Source organism: Lichenostomus cassidix, chromosome 4 (assembly GCF_008360975.1).
Source record: "Lichenostomus cassidix isolate B80296 chromosome 4, HeHo_3.0, whole genome shotgun sequence".
Lineage (NCBI taxonomy): Eukaryota > Metazoa > Chordata > Aves > Passeriformes > Meliphagidae > Lichenostomus > Lichenostomus cassidix.
Window position 1 is genome coordinate 17,256,940 of NC_139484.1, and position 23,642 is coordinate 17,280,581.

The 23,642-nt window shown below is 41.5% G+C and overlaps 1 long non-coding RNA gene across 2 annotated transcripts in view; it reads right to left on the reverse strand.

Moving 5' to 3' along the window:
- LOC146437954 (uncharacterized) overlaps positions 1–23,642 on the reverse strand; it is a 56,858-nt gene that overhangs the window by 14,584 nt on the left and 18,632 nt on the right. Inside the window, exons 3-4 of one of the 2 annotated variants that reach the window (XR_014851998.1) lie at positions 22,957–23,115; positions 11,555–11,712 (exon numbers count right to left, since the gene is read on the reverse strand). This is a non-coding gene — a long non-coding RNA (uncharacterized LOC146437954). The remainder of the gene's footprint in view (positions 1–11,554; positions 11,713–22,956; positions 23,116–23,642) is intronic. The other variant, XR_014851999.1, reaches the window with a different exon arrangement.

Below are 23,642 nucleotides of genomic sequence, written 5' to 3' on the forward strand. Positions count from 1 at the left end.
AAGTCATATTTTAAAAGTGCATTAGGTCCTCTGTCTGAATGACTTTCAATAGGTACCTAAATCACTCAGGGTCTTTTTCATGTATGCCTGAAAGCCCCTGAAAGCTGATGGGGAAAGATAGCTCATTCTTCTAGACACAAGGAAAATTCTTACCTGAGCTCATAAATGTACAAATATTCTACAATGCATAACAAAATGCCTACAAATCATCTGAGTTCCATTTAAAATGGGAACTGAGGATTTGCTTGGTTTGTTGGAAGAAGGCAAAGGGAGAAACACAGAAATGCATTGTTGTAGTCAAAGGATTGCAAAAAGACTGGGACAGATTTTCTTCCAAAGAAAGGTGCCCTCCCTTTTCCTTAAAAAGGAAAAAAATCTGGAACTATTACTTGAAACCACCAAATATGCAAGAAAAGTGTCATCAAGGCAAGCTGCAAGGGGTGGGTGAAGATGACGACTGGAGCACCAAAAGGTCTGCAAAGAGCTGAGATTCAGCTACAGTGTGAAGCTAGGCTTAGTTAATCTCTGGCTACCCCAGTCCTGAGAGCAGATAAAGGATTGAATTGTACTCGCTGGGAGGACAGGCAAGCACAGGAATCTCACACCTCAGGGGCTTTCAAGTTCCAAGTGGACAAAGTCCCAAGCAAATGTGGTTGGATGCAGTGCTGTCCTTGCCCTGAGCAAGAGCCTGACCTCTACCCCCAGACCTACACTTCCTAAAGGATCACAGCATGCAAGTCAGCAGCAGGGAAACCCAGTATGTTTCTGCCATTGTGATTCAAATCCCCAGTATTTACAATATGGGTTGTGTGATTTTGGTATCACTGTAAAATCCCACTTCCTCTTGCTGAAAAGAAATGAGATTTTGATGAGCAATGTTGCCAAGGTCTGCTCATTTCGGGACTCCTGGGAGAGGTTCTCCCTAACAGTCTTGTCCTGCCCAAACTCACTCCCTTGAAATCAATTCTTTACAGCCTCGTGGTTTTCCTCAAAGTACTTTCACCATCATCAGGGATCACAGGGTCCCACCAAGCACTCTCCTTGTGGCTGTGGCTCCTTGCACCTGTTTTTTGCTGAACTCTGGAATGGACTATGTAGCTTTGAACTGAACAGAGCATCTTGCATAACTAACACACATCCATTTCCCTCTGCTCATTTCAGGGAACATTTTTGCTTATTGCTTGCTTGGTTAGGAACCATGAAACCAAACAAAGTAGGTCTGGGATGGACCTCACGGGATCATCTCATCCATTACCCCTTCCCTAAGGCCTGCAGAGTTAATAACGGAACAACAAGCTTGCAAACTCCAGCTGCCAGGCTTTGAAAGTTTGGCTCCTCCTAAAGAAGTGCACTACTCTTTGTCAACATGGGAGAATCTGCATGTGCTTGCTGATCTGTGCAGAGATTAATTTTAAAGTGTACATTGTGCTCAGACGGCCCACTGCTGCCATTATATGCATCAGTAAGTTTCATATTATGCAACTACTAGCACTTATGTTCAAAGAAAGCACTTTTTTTTGCTCACGACAAAAGGTAGTGGCTGTGGTCTCATTATAAAACTAAAGCTGTGAAAGATAGGTCCTTGTCCATCATAATCTTCTGCCTATTCTGTTAAAAAAGCATTTACTATATGGAGGAATGCCATGGGTAATTTTCTGCACCTCTCTTTCATGCAGCACAGCTGATTTCTAAGGCATATCTTCATTGGATTTGACTGCTCACTGTTAGCCATTGTCAAATACTCCTTTCATGGCACAGTTTCTCTGTGGGTCATTCCCCTGAAGACATATCCATACATGAAAAACGCTGTTGTCTTTTCCCTCTTCATTGTTTCATTTAGCACTAATTCATGGTTATTCCTGCCTCTGTAAAACTGAATTTAGAGACATTATGTAACAAGGAGCCCAGGTACTTGAGCGTGATCTTTTCCCTCCCAAGGAGGTTAATGTGTATTAAGTCTCATCACAGGAGGGTCAGAGCAGTCACAAAATTGTTCTAAACCAGAGTGTGAACACCAAAGTCCTGCAGTATGTCAGCAGCTAAAGTGGCTCAACAGGCAACCTGCAATACCTGCAACACCAGGAGCCTGAGTAGCTAATTCAGGTGCCTCTATGCAGGGCCATGCATCAGCTCCGAGTCAGATTAGCAGTGTAGCCTCAGGCTTTCAGCTAGGACAGCCTGCAGTGGAACTGGAGCAGATGTGAGCTGTGTGGGTCTAAAGGAATGGCTACCTGTTCCTTGCACCCTGCTGGGTCCCAAAACTTACAGAAGAAGCACTTGACACTGAGGGAGGCAAAGGCATAGCCATCATTTCAGTGATGGAGGAGGCACTAGGCACGACAGCATCTCTGTACCCACAGTTCAGCTGCTTTGTACTTTGGAACCTTTCCAGCCATATCTGACTCTGTTGAGGTGACTGATTGATGCTCTGCACCTGTCATTTCCAGCACACAGCATTGATTGCTTCGTCCCTCTCACTTGGTTTGGATTCTGGTGAAAACAGTGAGTCTCTTTTTTGCTTGTTACAAATAATAATGGTTTGCTGACTTGTAACACGCCGAAAACTTTTTACTACAGATGAAAGTTTGTTTTGAAAGCATCCATCCAAATAAAAATCACAGCATACCTAACACACTATACCATTCCACAATTTTAAATACCCAGTCTCAGGCTGTCAGTCATTAGAAAAATTCTTGAGGGGCTGTTCTATAAAAATTGGAGGATAGTAGAAAGTCTGGAGAAACATGCAGAGCACAAGAAGAAAACCACTTGTAATGTAGTATACACTTCCATATATAAAGGCAATGTTAGCTTTCACCACAAAGGAACGATATTCCTAATTTACCAGTGAATGCCACCCTCCAATCTTTTCCTTTTTCTCATCAGATTACAATGCAAACCTATCACTTCATGGGATAATCCTCAACCCTGGCCTAATGTACAAGCAAGTCTAAGCTCTAAATTTAATTTAAAAGCTGTATTATACCAAGATGTGATCAGGATCAGCTAATTTTCTCTACAGAAACTTTCCTCAAATAAGAAATCATGATTTCCAGCCAGTAAAATCTTTCACACAAGTGCAACTTGAAAAAAGTATATAGCAGGGACACAACAGATCCACAGAAATAGCCCAAGTAGCAAAATCCTTATCATTTCCATGGAAATGGTGGCAATTTATCAGAAAAATCCCGTGTTTTACTGAACCCTATCTGCTCATTGTGTGAGCTGAGAAGTATGATTTTAGCAGGTTAGTAATTCTACATGGCAAGGGTAGCTGAGAGCACTTCATTGCCAGAGCTGTTTACTCCTGTGCCTACATTGTATTTTGCACCACATGACTTCTTTCACCAATGTGCTTTTTATGACTTGAAATGGTATTTTTTTTTAAAATCCCCTCCCAAAAAAGTTACAATTTTAAATTATAAACAAAGAAGCTACAGAAGCCACTGTGACATTTGCAGTAAACTTCTTTCATAATGCTTAAGGTTAGCTTTAAAGTCTATAAGCTAGGCTTAGACTATAGGTCCAAGCATGTGATGGAGAAGGATTAAGGAAAAATAAGTTTTAGCAGTCCTCACCGTGAGCACACTACCAGCCTTGAAAGCAATAAAGAAGCAATGGAAAGCCTCACAGGCTACAAAGCAAAGATCAACACTTTGATGAAAAAGTTAATACACATTCCTTCCACAGATTCTGTATATAAGATGTAAATTGGGAGCTACTCCGTGAACCTGTAAAGAAAACTTATACTCTGCTATCTAGAAGCCAAGATTTATTTTGATGCCAATAGTGGAAATTTTTGTAATAACTTCTAGCTGACTGCAAAGTAAGAAAACAGCATTTTCTTTGGTCTTTTCTACAGCTGAACTAACTGCATGTTGTGTACACAGACCATTTCTCTGACATGAACAGGGCGTGTGCAGCATTGTCTCCCTTCCTTTCTTACCCCACTCCCCACATTACAAGGTGATGTAAATTCAGTCACACCCTTGATTATTATGGATGGAATGCTGCAGACATGGAGGTGTGAGACAACATAAAATGAAGCTGTGAGTGATACAGTAATGAATGAAAGACAGAGCACTGCGGAGGCATAATTTCTCAGGAAAGAGATTAAAAGAGAAACTGAAGCCGCCTTCCCTTGCAGTCTTCCATGGCAAGAATACTTAAATAGTTGGTTGTGAACAATGTTGTGGCTTGGAAGTGCAAGACCTAATGGAAAAGGAGACTGAACACAAGCAATGTGAATAGTGAAGAAGTAGTGAGCAAGTTACAGAGGTCCTGTTGTCACATGACTGGATTTATGGATTTATGAACAAGAGCCTGCTCAGCCCTACATTTTAGTCTATTATTTTCTTATGCTGTGTTATTTTAACCTAGGGAAACTTGATGCTGTGTCAGCACTGTACCTTTCAGGACCAGAACAGCACTGATCCAGTTAGATCATAAAGGTACGCTTTTTCAGATGTAGCAAAATCTAATTTGCCACAAAATTCAATAGGAATGTGAATCCAGTTCCTGTAAAACACCTTGAGAAATTTTCCTTAGTAAAACAGAAATCCTCAGCAGCAAGTCCCATGCTCTGCAAGGTTTTTGATTTCTGGAGTTTCTAAGGGTCTAAGATAAAGGAGTGCCAACAAGAAGCTTTCCATTAATTTGACTGAAATCTTTCATGGAATCATCTCCCAGAGGACCACCTCGAATAAACACAGCATTTGGCCACTCTGTCAAATATGGAAACCTCCAGTTTGATGAGAATTTCCATCAGGATCTCATGGTGACCTCTGAGACTTGTGCAGTGCTCAGCACTTAAAAAAATTATAAAAAATCTAGCTGCTGTGCAGAGAACAAATAAGGATTTATAAGCTTTGATGAGAAAGGGGAGTAGGGAATTATCTATGCATTAGCTGGAGTATAGAGAAACATTTGCAATGTACATTATGCCAGAATCATCTACAGGGATGAGCTCCTGCAAAATAGTTAAACTGTTGTATCTAAGTCACTTAGGCAACTCTGAAACAAGTGTCACCTATCATGCATAAATAACAATTGGAAGCCCTGTAGAGTTACAGTGAAGAGATAGCCAGAGTGTGCTCTGGGATTAAACATAATGTGTTGATTCAAGGCACTCATTGCACGGCAATTAACCTAGGAGGTTATCAGCAGCGATTTGCTCTGATACCCTATCATGCAGGATTGCATGCTGCTCCACAGCACAGTACCAAAGCATCCCTTACACTCTGTCAAATAAGCTTAGCCCCAGCCAAAAAAGTCCCAAGGTTATTTTCCACAGCAGGGAAGAAACTGATCCCATCATTTTATATTCTTGAGGAAAGAGGTTTAAAAGAATATTATCAGCACTGGAGAAGAAAATGAAATATCAGGCAGAAAGGTAGTTGTAACTGGACTGAACAAGAAATTATTGCATGGACTGGAAGGCAAAATGGGACTCTCCAACCCAAAACAAAGAGAGAAAGAACTGTTCTTGGATAAATAACTCAACCTTCATGTTCACTCTTCAATAGTTATTCTGCCTGACCATCTGGAAATTCCTCTGTGGTAATTCCTTTTTAACTGTTCTATAATCACATCTTAATTTGTCATTTCTTAGAAGGATTGAAAGAAATGTTTTGCCTCTGCCAGCCCCATCTGTGCTTGTGCACATGCAGACCACATACAGGCAAGGCACGTGCAGAGCCTGGGGACAGCCACCAGCCTGCCAAAGCCACTACTCTTTGAGACTCTGCTTGCTGCACCTACAATCTCTTACCAGACTCTTTCCATATTACTAGTGTTTTATCTTTAAGAAAACTGCCCTCAGCATCAGATGATCCCAAGCCTCAGAGAGACTTCAGAGATTGTCCAGCCCTCAGGCAGAACAAGTCTTTTCTGTTATCCTGAGGGTGCTTTACCTCAAAACCAGGTTTGAGAGATAGCTTGGTGGAGATCTCCAGTCAGGCAGAATTCTCCAAGAGCTATAACCTTACCAGAAGAATATTTTCCTAATGGTTAGCTCGATGTTTCAGTTGTTTTTTTTTTTTTTTTTCCTCTGCTATTAGAGTCCCATTACTTCTTCTTGTATCCACCCTGACATGGAGAGCAGATTTATTGCCTTCCTTACTGCCACAGCCTTTTATTTATTTGGAAAGATGTCCTCCATCATGTTCTCTCCTTTAGACTAAATAATCCAACCTTTTCTCTCCTCCACACTAAATGAACCCTTTCCTTTCAGAAAAAAAACCCCCACCAAAATGCAAGATGTTCTGCTTTGAAGTGTCTCAACTGAATACAAAATACATTGACATGAAGAGCAGTTTTAAACTGGAAGTTCAGCTATTCCAGCAAACAAAATTTTTAAGTTCAGCACCTCAGACAAAATTTCAGGTATTTTTACTACACCAAAAGAACCAAAAGGATATACCCACAAAACATTCTGGTATCAGCAGATCTATAGCATTTTTCACAAAGATATTCGCTATGAATGCTTCTCTGAGCTCTGTCACTTCTCACTTGGACCCAAACTGAACAAAGTCCCTTACGAACATGCATAACTTCAAAAATATGAACAGCCCCACCACAAACTCCAACTTAGAAATAAGTGCTTTCTTAAAATTCTTTCTCTAGGAAGGCAGTGATTGCAATTTTAAATGATGCCTCCTGTAGAAACGCCACAGCTTAGAACTGGGAGACGATTTGAGGGATGATTTCCTTAAAAATATGTATTCAAGCATTTTTAAGATGTGCAGTCCAGCACAGCTGCAAGAGGGAATGGAACAGATGTGGCTTATTTCGAACTGATCTTTTTCTGTACTAGAAAGAAGCATAGTGTGCATGCAAAGTGCAATGATTTCCACACAGGAGGATTATATCATACTGCAGTATATCAAAGCTGTATGATACCCACTTACTTCAGGGGCTAGTCAGCAAGAGAACAGCAGTATTTTCAAGCAGGGTGGCGTGGGTGTTATAGAGCACTCCCCTCCAATTACTTATGGAGACTGCAGTTACAGTGTGTGAAATGGATGGATTATAACAGACTTTCCTTCCACTGCTGCGAGGCCCTGATGCATGCACTCCTCCCCTTCAGAACAAGCAGAACAGGCAATTATGTACGTCAGATTTCTGTTAAAAATGTCACAAATATATCTCCTGTCCCAATATTTCCCTAATTTATCTGATACTAACTTCGCTGCTTTCATAGTTCATTCCTAACCACTCTAATTAAACTTATTGATTGCTTCAGAAGAAGGATGTGTAGGGAATGGGAATGCTTTTTACCTTACTTCTACCTCCCATCTCTGTGAACAGCTGCTCCTCAGAAATAAACTTACCATTTTAATTAGTTGCATAAAATTTAGGTCGGGTATGGCCTAGAGATATTAGTTAACTGTGGAACAGTGGATGCTTAGGGAACCCATATTCCTGGGATCCCACAGTCAAGTGGGATATGCTGGCAGCCTGTACAGAAGGAACTAGCTGGCAGATCAGCACAGATATCTGTGCTGTTATAGACTCATCAGAAGCTACAAAAGCTATCCAGGGATTTGGAACTTCTCTGAGGATCAGCTCAGACCAAGCCAAACTTTGTCACAGGCAGACAGAAGGATCAAACACATGTCCAACGTGTATTTTCTGGTCTCTTCTCCCTTTCCCTCTACCTTTTCAGGGCGTTCTATGAATGTTCCACATGCATCAACACTGTCTCTGCACGTTCCCTTCAGTCAAATTCCAGTCCCAGCTGGGGATACTTCCAGACCATCTCTGTCACCTGCATTGTGGCTGCACCTCAGCTTTGCTCCCTGACTCAGCTGCCAGCAGCCCCCCAAAGCATGGGTCAGAACAGCTGGGCTGTCCTGGTGAGGCAGAGCTGGGCCACTGGGTTGGGCACAATGCAGGGGGCCAGCACGGCCCCCAGTTTCTAATTAGCCTTTACTAAGACACTTGGTGACAAGACATATTAGTACTTGGATAGATAAACTGTTATGAGTGGGGGAAAAGGATGGGAAGGAGGGAGAAGAAAAACCTTTCTCTTGGAAATGTAAAGTCCAAGGCAGAAATAATGTATTTCAATGATCATATATCCCAGTTTAGAGCTAATGTGTCCTCCTTGAAAGACTTGCAGTTTAACACTGAACTATGTCCTTTCATATTCTTTGACATAATAAAATACATATATTTATGTATGGTTGTAAAACTGTATTTTTTTTAAAAGTCATTTCATTGAAGTGGTTGACCTTTTTATGTTTCATGGATACATTTCTAATACAGTAATGGAAAAATTGACTGTAAACCACTATATGTTAAAGTATATGCTCATATAAATATTATAACATAGATGATTAGAGACCACTACACAATAGTTGAGGTTTTAGAGATAAAGAAATGGTCCAAAAGAACTGCCAAAAACCCAATAATCTGAACCTTCTACTTAGAATTCCCCTGTTATTTGTTTGGACTTAAATTTGATTTTATTGTTTTAATTTTTTTTCTCCTGGGTTTTAAAATGTTCAGCAATTATCTGATTTGTAGCTACAATTGTAGCATATTTACTTGCAAAATGTCTTTCAAATTAAGATCATTATTTGTACTTTTAGATTTTCCCTTAACTTTGCAACTGAACATTTGCAGCTCAAGAAGAAGAAGCAGTATTTTTTACTTTCCAAAATGATTCTAATGCCAAAGCATTTTGCTGATTTAATGGCTGGTTTTGCAGGATAGAAAAAATACTAATAATTCTCAGCAAGCAGAAAATCAACAGCTATCGTTTCTCAAATGGGATTTCTATAGCTCTGTCAAGTGTCTCATATTGTAAAAAGGCAATGCAATTCAATCCTGTGTTTGATTTTGCCTCCAGAGGCAAGAGCTTGATGCACCTTTCTCCGGAACCCAAAATACCAAATCATGTGGGGCCCTAGTGTGGTTGAGAGGCTTAAACACAAGCCTTAAGTGTCAGCAGCACCTTGAATCACTTGGGCCCAGGTATTCAATGATATATTCAGTGCTTAAGAGCTACTTCCACCTTTAGATGCCTTCCATCAGTGTCCAGGAATGGGACACTCTCTGCTTCACTGAGATGACTGTTCCAGTGCCTCACCACCCCCACAGTAACAATTTTTTCCTAATATCTGATCTAAACCTACTCTCTGTCAGGTTAAAGCCATTTCTCCTTGTGCTATCACTACATGCCGCAGTAGAAAGTCACTCTCCAGCTTTCTTGCAGGCCCTGTTTAGGTACTGAAACGACACAATCTGGGCTATCTCTTTCCAAGTTCCTTCTTTCCTTGCCAGTGAACAAGTTAAAAACAGGCTCATGCCTAAAATTTCAGGGCAGCCAGTGGAGAGGAAAATCTCTGGGAAAGTAAATGGATGCATCTCCCTAGCTGGGTGGGTTCTCATTGCCCAAAAGTATGAGCTCTTGAGCTGACTTAGATGCATGTCAGCCTGCACGTCTGCATGCACAGAGGATGTTTTGTAATGCATGGTAAAAAGCAATGGTTAGGTGAAATAATGTAACCACAAAGTCCCAGCATCTCAATTTTTCACTGAGGCTTACTTCTGGGTGCTCAGGCTGTGATGGACATTCGCTGCCCACAGCAGCTGCCGTGGCTACTCTGAAAGTGGTGCTGAGGAAGGAATGTGGCTGTGCACATGAGCAGAGTTTCAGTGTGGTTGGAACTCTCAGGCCAGAGCCAACAGGGATCACACAGGCATTGTTCAATCCCTGAGTAAATGCTCATTGAACACCTCCTGGGACTGTTTAATTCCCAGGGGAAGCTGCACAGTTGCAGTGAACTCAATACGGCAACAGTTTGGGTTAAGAGAAAGATAGTTGGGAATCCTCTCTGGCTTTTCCTGAAGCAAAACTAATTTGCAAAGGGGATTGCTGCTGAAGGACAGTGGAAACTCTCCTCCAAATCTCAGGCTACAGCTGCATCCCCCAGTGATCTGCCCTGCTCCCAGAGATGTCAGATCAGACCTGCAGGCTCAGCTCAGCTGACCAGCTAAAGTGAGGGATGGACTGCTCTACATCATGGCTGTGTCACAGCTGCCTTGGCAATCTGGAAAGCAGTCAAGAGTGATGAACATGACCCACATTTCTTTCTCAGTTCCCTTGGGTGGCTATGGGGCTGTTTTTTTTATTTTCCTGACAGCTGTATCAGGTACCATGCAGACCTGATAGTTTTTCCCTAAACAAACCTAATCTGCAGTTCCTGGAAGTTTTTAAAAGGTCAAACACAAGGCAGTGAATTCCCTGGAGACTGACAGCAGGGTCCTTGCACAACATTTAACTGCAATGACTCTTCAGAGGAAACAAGAGCGATGGCCTGAAGAAAACATGGGAGGGCCACACTGTGTGTTTTGCTCTCTATGCTTCACAGGAGACCTGGAGAGGCCAGGAAAGCTCCAATACACCACATAAAGATGTGCTGGAGAGGAATGAGGGACAGGCAAAGACAAGATGGTACCAAGTGCTTCAGTTGAAGGCAAAAAACCTGAGGTGTTAAAGAACTGCTTTGGTTTATCACCTTGGGAAATACAGGCTGGTGTTAGTTCAGATAAAAAGAAGAAGGAAGTTTATTTGGGGAAGATGTACATCTGTTTACACCCACAGAGAAGGTATGAGCAGACTTCACACTACCTTGCCCAGAAGGCCTCCTCTAACCATGGACACCCCACCAGACAGGTGTTTTCAGTCTGGCTCCCACATATTTGCCTATTCCTACTGCCTATTCTAAAAAAACAGTGAAAAGCTTGGCACAATCAGGCACCAAAAAAAAAAAAAAAAAAAAGAAAAGAAAAAGCCCCAAACGTTCTGCTTTTAAATAGTTTTTGTAGTGTAGATTGATGAAATGATCTGTACTCCCCCCCCACCCCACCTTCTGACATGCATCCATTGGCTTGACAAAGCAGGTAGTCACACACACTCCACATGAATGCATCCGTGGCCAGGTTGCCTTGGAAACCTTCCCTGCTACCTAATATTGTTATAATTGGCAAGAAAATATAGGTTTTCTCCAATGATTCTCAGCATGTTTCCATTTTGCATAAATGCAAGCTTTCCATCTGCAGTTTTCTGAAGGTTTACTTTGCTTTTTTCCCCAGAAATTTTAGACACATTTTCTCTCCAGAAAAATTAAACTGTTGTTTAAATATTAGAAATGGTGCTGTATCAGTACAGGGAGCCATCCAGCAATTCCAGCTTCCCTGTGTCTGACAAGAGGGACTGCTGTCATTCAGGAAAAGGAGCCCTGCAGCTCTCCCTGCTGCATTTAATTCCATGCACAGCTCTGAAGTTAGAACAGGTCAGCCCAAGGGCCCCCACACAACTCTGCTCAGGCTGCACACTCTCCACAAAACACCATCTATCAAGACCAGCACAACTAGTAGAAACCCTGAGCAGATTTTACATATGAATATTTCCAGCACAGACCAGGACGATTATGGGATGTATTCACCCAACACATAACTTTGAGGGAGCATTTGGATTAGAATCTTAGATGCTCATCAAGAGGAACGTTATGTAAAAGCTACATATGTGTCCATATGTACTTACCAGAAAGAGGGAAATGAACTCTTGGTACTGTGGCACAGACAGACCCCAAATCTTATTCTCCTTAGGAGAACAGCAGCCTGCAGCTACTTCTCCAGCCCAAAGCCCAGCTTGGGGCAGATGGAAACTGCAAATTCTGGTTGTCGGGTGAGCAGTTTTGCCTAGAAAAGAGGCAGGCAAAAATCAGACATGCTGGAGAATTGCATGCCAATGGGTTAAAAAAAAATCTGGAGGTGGCACTCAAAAATCAAAAGGAGAAACCCCCAAATGAGCAACCTGAAACACTTGGTGGACATTGAACTGAAAACTTTAAGTCAGGCTGAAGAGACAATTTCCTTGGAAAAGAAAAAAACAGAACTATTTCCAGTTAGCCCAGACCAAATGCGGTGCCTCTCCACAGTAACTGCAGTACCTGATTTCACCATGGTGTAATCCTTCCAGTCTCTGACATATGACTTTAGATTGCCAAGTCAAAACTGTGGTAAATCAGCTGTAGCAAGATCAGAAATGATGGGTTTTCCATGTATTTTGGGGGAAAAGACAAGAATTTCCTGTGTCTGTGTGGTACAGCTGTTCTTTGGCTTTGGTTACAGCCTTAAAGAAATCTCTTGAAACACAAATAATGTCTTTTAAATTAAAAGCATTGAGTTACATTTTAGCAAAATGGTTTTTGGAGGACACACTTCCAGCAAATGTGTGCTTTAGTCAAATGCAATTAAGTGTTGATGCAAGGCATCGATGGCTTTTTTGTGCCTATTTGTACCATGCCAGTAGATTTCAGGGGATGCAGACGTTACCTTAACTCTCTTGAAAAGAGCTGCAGACTTATTTCCAAAAAGAATCCAAAGGCTAATTTTTAAATGCTCAACATACACATTTAGAATGGTGTTCTTCAAAGAATCTCAGGGCTTTTGAGGAGAGGTGTCCATATGAATGCTAGATTTTGAAGAGAACTCACAAGTCTTAGTGAGATAATCAGTTTCCAGCATTTTCACTCTTCAAAACATCTGGGTGTTTGAATTCCAGATCAGCATTGGCAAACTTGGCAAGTCTGCCTTGAAAACTTTGGTTTTGGTCCATCAGAGCTGCTTCAGTACACAATCAGCTAAACTACTGGATCTGAATTTGAGATCAGGAGAAGCTTAGCAAGAAAGACAGATGGCAAAATGAACAAAATAAAAGTTAATAGCTCACTAGGTGTCACTCACCATTCATTCTCTCTAAATATCACGCTGTTTATTAGGGTGTTTGCTTTACACTTCAAACCCAACAGCACATATCAAGGTATGAGATATTCTTGCAAGTGCTCTGGAGTATAGTGAGCCCATTCAGGTTGAAAGAAAAGCAGTCTAGAAGTACCATCACGTAAAACTCACACTGTTCCTGGCAAAACACCTCTTTTGCCCATCCTGCTTTTAATTTTAATGTGTGTCCAAGATTCCCTACTTTGCAAGCAGAAAAAAAATCCAAAAGGTAAAATGCCAGAGGTGAGACTTCTCAAAGAACCTAGGCTGAAGAGACTGGAAATTAAACTCTTCTGTGAAGAAATATGACACTGCCCCAAAAAAGGTTGGATTTTTTTAGTCAGAAGGGCTTCCAAATCAAAATCTTCTTTAACACAGACCAGCAGAAATTGAACTAAAACCTAATTTTCCAACCCAAACAGGTTTTTTTTAACAGCATCTGATCCCTAGAACAGTCACATGACATTTCAAAACATTTAGTACCATCTTACATTTTCAGTTTTTAAGACTAGAACAACATTATTCTGTTCACATGGAAGACTTCTACATTAACGGATTTCACAAAATTTGTTGGAAATTCCTTGCACTGTGGAAATTAGATGGCTTTACTGTAATCTCAGACACTAGTCTTAACATTCCTATTGTTTTGAAGTACTGATGATGTGGCCTTGCAAAACCTGGAAGAAATTATGACAGTTGGGATGTATTTTCTCCTGTTGAAAATGTCAATGCTCAATTTATTAGTGAATTTCTCCTATACTTCTGTGACTTTGCTTGGAGCTGCTGCATTGCTGTTTAGAGGCATGGAATGTTTTTTCCTTCAACTCTCCCTCTGTTCTCATACTCTTTACCTTTCTGATCAGAGCAAAACGCTGGGCAGATGATACACAGCAGAAGGAAAACACTCTGATGGAGCAGCTGTTTCCTTAAACAATATTGTTTTAGGAAACATGCCAGTTTAGATAGAAGAGGAACCATCTGACATGGAATAAAATACCGAGCTTTTTACTGCTGCCTTTTTTTGGGTCTCAATTTCCTATTTTGTTCCCACTTTTATATGACAGCCCGTCATTTTGAATCCTGCATCTCATAATGTATGCAACACATTTTTATTTATTGTTCTCCTTTAACCCACTAATCACACCAATGATTCCACTGTGCTGTTTCACCTAAAGTTGTACTCAGCAAACAAAAAGAGCCATTTCAGTGAGATGGCATATGGGAAGCAGGACACTTGCCCTGACCTGTAGTAAATAGCTACAGAAATGTCCTATTACACTCACAAATACCATAACAGAGATTATAACTGTGAAAATACAAAGATGTAATGCACCCTCCTCCCCCTCTTCCCCTCTTTTGTAGCAAAAGCTATCGAACTGCTAACCTGGGCTGGCTGTGTGCCGCAGTGATTTCAGCAGGAGCGCAGCCCTGGCTGCAGCAGGTTCTACGTGATGGGAAGCAGAGGAAGGGTTGATACCCAGCAGATGGCACAGATGGCACCGTGCCAGCCCAGGGGCACTACCTGGTGCGCCTAGGGGATCGCTTGCTGCATTTCCTAACGAGCTGGGGGAGAGAGACAGCTTTGTTTTACTCTCCTTTCTCTTCCTCCTTTATGTGATTTTGCTTTTAGCCACCAGACAACAGCAGTGCTCTTCTCCAGAGTGTGAAAGATTCAGCAATAAAAGGAGCCCAGGCAAAAGGAAAAAAAAAGGAAAAAAAAAAAAAAGAAGAGGAGGAATCTGTTGTTTTTCTGTAGCAACTGGTCAGCTCGAACCTCCAACCTCTCAGCCTCCCATGATTGCTAATAACTCTGTTTACTTGGAGCCAGACCACAGTGGGGCTTTTGGACCACAAACCGGGCTGGCAATGTGCAAGGGTGTAAAGAAGCAGCATTTATCATTGTCATGATTTTGTTTCTTTCCCCCATGCTTGTAAGAGCTGATAACAAGGAACTCAGAGGCAGCACAGCTGGCTTGAGAGATGTCTCTGCATGTGCAAAGGAATGGCTGTGTTCCAAGAGCAGGCACAACTTATTTCTCCCAATCTATGAATAAGTGCCATGGTAATGGAAAAATAGCATTTACCCTTGCATCGTCTCCCTTTGTTTTGTCTCAGGACTTTGCCTTCCCATATGTTCCATGGTGCAGACCCAGAGCACATTCTCAGGACTACTGGTCTGAATGGCAGAGATGTAGGCATTTTTTTTGTTCGGGTTTTTTTTTTTTTTTTTTCCATCCATATATTTATATTTGGACCTTCCCAAGCTAGGGCTGAACATAGGCCTGGGTATTTATTCTACCAAAGTGTCAGCCAAAATGTAGGACTCTAGTATGTGCAGTCAAGCAGTTGTGGAAAAATCTCTTGTGTGTATTGTGAAAATGAGGAATTCTTGGAAAACCATCAATAAAAAAATCCTTATATACTTCTTGGGTAAGTCTGATGTGAGTTTTAGAGATGACAACTGACATCCATCATCCCCAGACTGAACATGTGGAGAAAAAATAAGTAATTTTTTTCTCCTCCCCATTGATGTGGTTCATTGTGGCATTTTTCTCTACCCTTTTTGTCAGCCATAATGTAAGACACCAACAAAACTACCTTCTACTCCAATACAGCTCAGCAAGAGTAAATCTTTTCTCTTGGGGATGTTTGCAGCAAAGCAATAGAGAATTTCAGGGCAAGTCTAAGCTAAATTGACTCAAGCTGCCTCAGAGACATTTACCTAAATCACCCTTCTTGTAGTGCAGACACAACTATCCTTCATTTTCACAAGCACTAAAAAGAAAACAGAACCTTTGAATTCAGTTCTTCACAAACAAAGAGATGTTGGAAAGCACACTTAAGTTAACCACTTGAAAAATACTTTCCTAATGCTATAATTCAAACTAACAATGAAAGAAAGGAAGAGGAAAGAAAAAGGAAAAGAAGGGTTTTATATTAAATTGCATTAACCAATAATCTAATAATCAGCCAACTGAACTTCTTTGTGAATAAACCCTGCTATATAGTGGCACCCAACATGCAGTAGCTTCATACTTTGTAGTAACTGGATCTTTGCCCTCTCATTATAAAATAAAACATATGGTATTTTAATGTAAAGGATAATGTCAGGTTTGATAACTTGAGGTAATTAGTAGCTCTGTTTTAATACTTTGAGAGAACCACTCAGGTTTCCTCTCTTGATAAAAAGTAAATTCTTTTTGTCACACAAGGAAATACTCATTGTTTCAAGACTTTTGTGACAAAAATGATACAGACATTAAGTCAGAGGCATGAAAGATTACTCATGTTCAACTTTAAAATCAGGCACATCCAAAATATTATCTTTTAATTTGCATTTCTTTTGATCCACTAGGCTTGAGCAGAGACAAGAGAGGAAATTAAGTCAAAGACAATTCCATTCCAATTAAACTCTTGTAGAGACAGAGGGATTAACCCTCTCCCCTGTTCTAACCAGGCTGAGCGTCCTGCAGCTCCTGATGGAAACAGAGAAGTGGCAAAGCACACACAGGCTTGTGGGGAGGGAGTCTCTCCCATGGCTGGGGCTCCAGTTGTGCCCCCTGGATGAATTCCCCTGGAGCAGCATTGGATACTGCTTGCCCTGGCTTCCCCAAAGTCTAACACAGCATGAATTTGGAAGGCCTTCCCTCAGCAGGGCAGTTGTTTTCCATCTGGACACCTATTTTCATAAAATTCACAGGAGCACATGTGAGACTTTTGGGTTGCATCCAGGCACAGGGTTTAATTGTAATTAATTGCACTCAAAATGCCCCTCACATCCAGCAGTGGGACATGGAAAGTTATTCCAGAGCTCAGATGTTGTGGGCTTCACCCTGAGCTTTTCTGAAGGGGGAATCAGGGAAGGGTAAAGAAACCCTTTGGGTGGGAGCTTTTGGAGCATCTGCCAGTGCCAGCAGGCTGTGGGGTAAGGGGTTCTGAGCCTTCCCTTCATACCCCCTCCAGCAACCAGCCTTGCTGCATTATTTATTACCTGATTTAATTTTGGCACTTCAAGATGGGGGCAGTTTGTTGACAGAGACATCTATGCAGTGTGTGACATGGTCACCTTTTGCAAAACAATATGCAGTCTTCTGCTAGAACAAGAAGGGGTTAAGCTGTCTATGCAGCTGATGCATGGCAGGATTTAAAACTGTCAGCAGTAAAACCCACATCATTCATATCTCTATGTGCATTAGGATTTAAATATGGATGCCAAAAATGAAAATGCAGCTTACTGAAGAAAGGAAGAACACATTTCCTAATATAGATAAATTTTCCCATTTCTGGAAGAAATTGAGAGAATTAGCAGCACCTGCAAAGGCAGAAAACAAGAAAAGTAAAAGAATCATGGATAATTAATACTCAGAAGGCAAAGACATCTTTCATAGAAAAACATAATGGGCCAGAAATTCAGCTGCTGTACATTTGCCGATTTACATCATCCGAGGAATGCGTTCCAGTAGGATTTAACATTCTTCTTATGTTACCTGGGAGATAAACGATTCAAAATACAGAGAGAACTTAACATGTATTATCTGTCATCTTTTGTTGATTAATAATTTCAAATGTTGCTACTATTATTTAATATAGACAATCATTACACACTAGATTAAAATACAACAAAACATTAAATGCGGGGAAGCATTACTTAAGCATAATCTCTTAAAACCTAAGTAAATGAAGCAAATAAATTTTAAAGGTCATTTAGGGGAGCTGAAGTTGTAAGAATGAAATTACCAAATTATCTGCTTCCAGGATAGCTACTGGACAGGGTGGAGATAGAGGCAGAGTTTCCAATTTTGCTCTCACACATCACCCTGAAACACTGCTGAGGTGAGAACATCCTATTATGTTCTTACTCTTTAGGTGGAACAGCAGGTTTCTGGCCCTGGCTTTCTAAGTGTGTGTGTTTGCATGGTTGCACTGTGCCTGTCTGAAAGGTTCCTCCTCACAGCATTTGAGTTGCTCACCTGGTTTCAGCTGAGTTGGAAGGGAAGGTAGAAATTTCTCAGATGAATTGGAGCAAACTGTGAAAATTAGGGCTGAGTAGAAGAGTTCAGAAATCCCCCGTGTCTTGTGCCCTCCCAAGCAACTGGGTAGCCACTGGGCAGCTTAGCATGAGCTTCAAAATGTGCCATCTCCTTCCCAGGAAACCACTTGTGAGATGGAGAGGAGATGGAATGAGGAAGGAAGCTGAGGACAGGGAGAAAAAGAGATAGGGAGATGAGGAAGAGGTGGAGCAAGTGGCAGGAGGAGAGTGAGAGGTGATGGGGAGAATCCCCTTCAGCTTGGCAAATAAAGAAACTAATGGATGAGGTTTGGGGGAAAACATATCAAATTTACTGGAAACACTCTTCTCTATGCCATTTTCCTTAGCAGGACAATTGTCTGCAAATGATACAGCCAAAGGATGGTGAATTTTGCTTAGGTTATCCAAACTTTAGTGCCATGAGAACTGCTGGAAAATTAGCACCCAGCCTTGCACCTCTTCCCCATTGTGAAACAGCCACACCCCACACACCCCAGGAGATCTCTACAACAGAGGAAAACGCTTAACACTGACAAATGTAAAGTCCTGGATCAATCTCACAACAGACTGCAATACATGTACATACACCAATAGGTGTATAAACACAATGCTCTAAAATCAGTGTAACCAAACAATCACATTTTCCTGCTTTCTGAGCTGAACTGTGAAGATCCATTTGAATCTAAGAAAGATGGAGCCCTGGCCATAGGAAGAAGAATGGACTTCTTACCTCAAAGTGTAATGCCAAAGCTTTTGGGGGAGACTAAGCAGTTTTTAGCCTTTCTCCTTCCCCATCAAGTGTGCTAGACACAAACAAATACCATTGCAGGTATTTGGAGTGGTTTATGGCAGATTTGAAAAACTCAGAAGGTGCCTGGGCTCTAATTCCTGCACAAAAAGCAATGCCTGCCTTAGCCAGCAGGAAAAGCTTAATGTAAAAATAATTAGGGATAACATAAAATAGCCTCTACCTGTGAACAGCAGGAAAATATGTACTGCAAGTAGAGCTGCACGACTAATTGATTTTAGGGGTTTGTTGGCAGACTGAAAACCAAACACACCCAACAGGCATGTTTTTGAGTTCAACAGAGCTAATGTGTCCTATGACCCAAGAAGCTCCACTAGTGGCTTCCCTGGAGTCTAACACAGCATGAATTTGGAATGCCTTACCTCAGCAGGGCACTTGTTTTCCATCTGGACACCTATTTTCAAAAAATTCTCTGGAGCATGACTTTTGGGTTGCATCCAGGCACAGGGTTTAATTGTAATTAAGTGGGGACAGACACAAGCATACATGCACACAGATGTGTGACAAGAGGGGGCAACAAATGCCACTCTCTCTCTGGATCCAGACTATTTTTTATTGGAGGAGAGCAAACCAGATCACTATTTTGTCAGCCAGTCACAGATATTAAGCTTGTGCACCCCTGAGTAGTATTTGGGCAAGAAAACTTCCCCATTCACCTATGTGAAAATATACCACTAAAAGTAGGGTTGAATTACCTTGAGAAAAAAAAAAAACCTATCCCAACTCTACCCCATCATATCCCCTTTTAATCTCCCAAACAGGATTGTTTTCTCCTCAGAAGAATAAATGAAGATGGTAGGTGAAGGAAAACTCAGGAATCCTTGCCTCAAAGCATTCAAAAAACTATCAGTGAATAATAAGCAGGTCTCTTTCCCTTCCCAGCCCAGCAGCTGTGGACACTGACAGACAGCAAGCTGATTGTGTCAATGTATTCTGGGAAAATTTCCTGAATACTGTGCTGCTCTGGTGGTCTAGCAGTCAGAAAAAACCCCAACAAAACAACAAACCAAGCACTAATAAATATAACCCTTTTCAAAAATAGAGACAATGAGGGGAAACAGGACTTCTTTTTCTTTCTTCTCCACAAACACTATGAAATAGGCCTTCTGTTCATTTATCATAGTACAAGCAGAGCTTCTTTCTAAAACATCTCATCTCCAGTTAGCACAGCATTTGTTGTAACAGCAAATTTCCACAGTGAGACAATGTTACAAGAGGTGTTGAGACAGAGAAACATATAAACACAAAAATACGAAACACTCTGGCTTGCTCATTACAGGAGAAATAGAAGAAAGCTGCAGCACAGGCAGTTTTCAGACAGTGACCGGTGCTCAGCCGCTCTTGTCCAAACTGCAAACTTGCATAACAAAGCACTCAAGAACCCTCTTCTGGGACAATTCCTGCTCAGAGCTGATGAGATGTCACCAATTCTGCATCTACCCTGGGATTTTTCCAGAGAAGATGCAGACTTATGTAAGTTTTAGGGCAGCAATTCCTTTTTGTCTTGCTACACAAATTTCCAATATCTAATGTAACCACAGTCTAATGTAAGAATGAATTACTTTCTCCCTTGGAACAAAAGGACTTGGTTCAAAAATCAATAGCTTGGATTGCTCTCTACACCTCTACTTTTAAGAACAGTGACACTTCCATTTTGTTAAGTATGCATGATACAGGCAAATATCTTCTGCTTTGTTCTCTTAAACCTGATGATCTTTGCAGAGACAGAGGGGTGTGTGCTTCACTTCTTAGTGACACAAGACCTACCTATTTTTTATTTCCAGGCTTGAGAAAGAATGTGAGCAGCTAATTCACAAACAGAGCCATTACATCTGTGACACTTCCATGCCAGACATGGAAGAGCACAACCTCTGACCATGCCTGAGGGCACAGTGTAAAGGCACATGTAAGAGGTGGGGTTTTAAACAAGAGTAGCCTAAAATTAACAGTTAGCTCTTAGCCTTTATGTGTGCAGAACGTTTATTTCCCAAGTAGGTTCAAGCCCATGAAAAAAGAAAGACATTTCTGTTCTCAGGAGGGTGGAAAATAAAGGCTGAATAGTAGAAGAAAAAAGGCTGGTGGCAAGGGATCTTGGGATGCTGCACAGCTGCTGCAACTTTCTTCTTTTCCAGTGTGAAATGTCATGACACACACGGGAGCCACATTGAGCCATCAATATTTATAAATCCCAGAAACTACCAACTTGCTTTTGAGAGCAGATTTTTATATACAGTGCAACTCCAGCAGACTGTAAGACAAGCTCGATACCAAACTAATGAGAAATGAGATGAAGTTAATACACTGTAAGCCTTGGCTGAATCTGTTTGTCCTATTTATTCATCGCCTTGTTGATCTGGAACCTCTAAATAAGAAATCTGGCCTGTTCACCATTATTGCTTATTTAATCCTCTGGAGTCCATGAATGATGAGGCAAAAATATCTGTGCCCATTGTAGAAAGAAGAAATATAAATAGAGATGAAATATTCTGTCTAGAGCAGGCACTTGTAGAACAAATAGCCCCACTTCTCCTCCATTAGCAAATGTAAAAAAAAAATCCTCATTCTTAAAAATTGAAAGGACTACAAATATAAATGTCAGCCAGCCCCAAATTGATCATCATCTAACTTGAGACAAAAAATATTATCATTTATTTAAGAATACTTTGGCTGATGAGAGCTGCTTGGCACCTCCCATAGCCAGGCCACAGCTTGGACAGTGAGGTACTGATCTGGGATAGTATTTCCATATTCAATATCTGCCATCTTCCTCTGTATGACTGGATTTATCCTTCTTGCCAACCTGCCTAGTGAACCAACCCTTTAATGCCTGTTTCAAAAGGGGGAAACATAAACAAAGAGTGATGAGGTGTCTTGCTGGTATTGCAGGAAAAGGACTTCACACAGGAAAGATGTTGAGGAAACTGCTCTTATTTCACTAGCTTACTAGGGCCAAAAGTTAGATATGTACATACTAACTCAGTAGCTCTTTGGGTGAAATTCTTAGGTGAAAATTTTCCAGGAGAGCACCTGGGCAGTAATGAAAATAGAAAAAATTTGGGCTTGAATGAATGATCCCTACAACTATAACACACTGTAAATGACAGTCTAGCTAATGCTATGTCCTGTCTAGCCCTAGCTCCATATACTTTAATATGGTGTGAAGTTTGGTCTGGAAAGCTTTCATTTACACACATACTAATGCCTGAAAAGGAGCCTGAAGAACTGACAATATTTCATCTAGCAAAGACTGTAAACCCTGTTATTAGAGATTCCCAAAGTAAAGCAGCCTCAGGTTGACAAAAACATTTTGTTCTGCTTGAAAGGAAACTTTATTCTAGTGGTCATCAGAGCACTTTTTTCTTTGTTTGCAAAAATGTGTTGTTTCCCTCCAGCCAAGATCCAACACTCCTCAGTGATGATTAAAGTTGCAAAGAAAAGTTATCTTGCTCTGGACTAAGAATAAGTTGCAGGAGAAACAGGCAACACCCCTGTGAGAAAGGGAGAACTATTCTAAGGTTCTGAGGAACCTGGTGATGTATTTGTACAGAAAGTCTCCATCAATGCTCTACTTCAGCTTGTCTGACCTCACACATGGCTCAGCAATACTCAGAAGGCTGGCATGGAGTAAAATGGAGAAGTCTCTTGTGAGAAGAGGATTTGGGTGGGGGCAGGGGGATCTGAGCAGAAGAGAAGACCTCCAAGGAGAAAGAAAGAGGTCAAATGACCAAGTAATTCTGAAGATGGAGTCCTTTATCTCACTGAAAGACAACACACAGTGGACACTGTCCAGCTTGCTAAGCCCCAAGCTTAGGCTGTTTTCAGCCCTAGGTTTTTCTAGCAAAGGAAGGAGTCCAGCAGATGTTGCTGTGTCTGACACTGAAAACCACTGCTCTGCTGGATGTGCCAGAGGAACAGCCGTCCCCATGGCTCAGTCAATGCATACAGCTCCCTCCATTCAGGCACTGCCCTCTGTGGAAATTGAACCCCAACCACAAGCTTGCCCTGGGTGCTCAGGAGGGCCAGACAGATGCCAGTCTAATCTGCAATGTGCTAACACACTGCTTAATTCTTTCCTCTAGCACCAGCTGGGAACCCTCCTGAATGCAGGATTAGCTGCATTTCTGCTGTAGCTCGTCTATGTTTTTGTAGTGAGCATTGTCCTCTTTCTTGGGCTGAAGTGTCTCAATGTGCCATCAGAGAAAGGCCCTTCCCTGCAGTTCTCTCCAGCCTAACCAAACTACTGCAAATGCCAAAGTAGGAGAGCATTTTGTATGCTGAGATACTAAAAAGAGGCAGTGGTCTGAAGACAAAATAAGCTACTTACCAAATCTGCCTTCCTGTCATGGGTCATCTTGCACTGAGGAATAAAGCAGCTTCACTGTTTTTTCTTTTCTTAGCGCATCAGGGCATTTCCCTTTTTAAATATTCTCTGCTCTTTCTCTTGGACACACTCATGTGTTTCCCAACTCTCTGAAAGGAAGGGCTGCAACAGAAGAAAGGTTGCAATCATTAAAATCCCACCTGCAAAGAGTGCAACACCCAGTACTATCCTGTGCAAGCTCAGCAGCTAGAAGTGAGACTGTCTGTCATGAAGCAAATGAGTGTTTGAGCCCTGTTCCATTCAGACTGCTGATAAAAGCAAACCCAGGTGGGATCAGGCTGTCAAAGAAAAAGGCCAGTCTTTTAACTCGGATATTTAAACCAGATTTAAAATAAACATGCATCCTGGCTCAATTCTTTCAGAAGACAGATGAGGGTAGGACAATGAATAACTGACTTCTGCTCTCTTTACCTGGCATTAAACTATGTGACACAGGGAGCAGGCAGAGGACTAAGCAGATTTGCAACCTGGAGCAGATTGGATTCAGAGGTACCAGAATGCTTTGGGACTGAATAGTCTTTATAAGTCCAGTCTCCTTATTCAGAGAGAAAATGAAGGGGGCATGTTGCTGTTGAGCAGCTAGCAGAGTAATGAATGCATCGGTTCTCAGTGGCAAGAAGGAATGACTT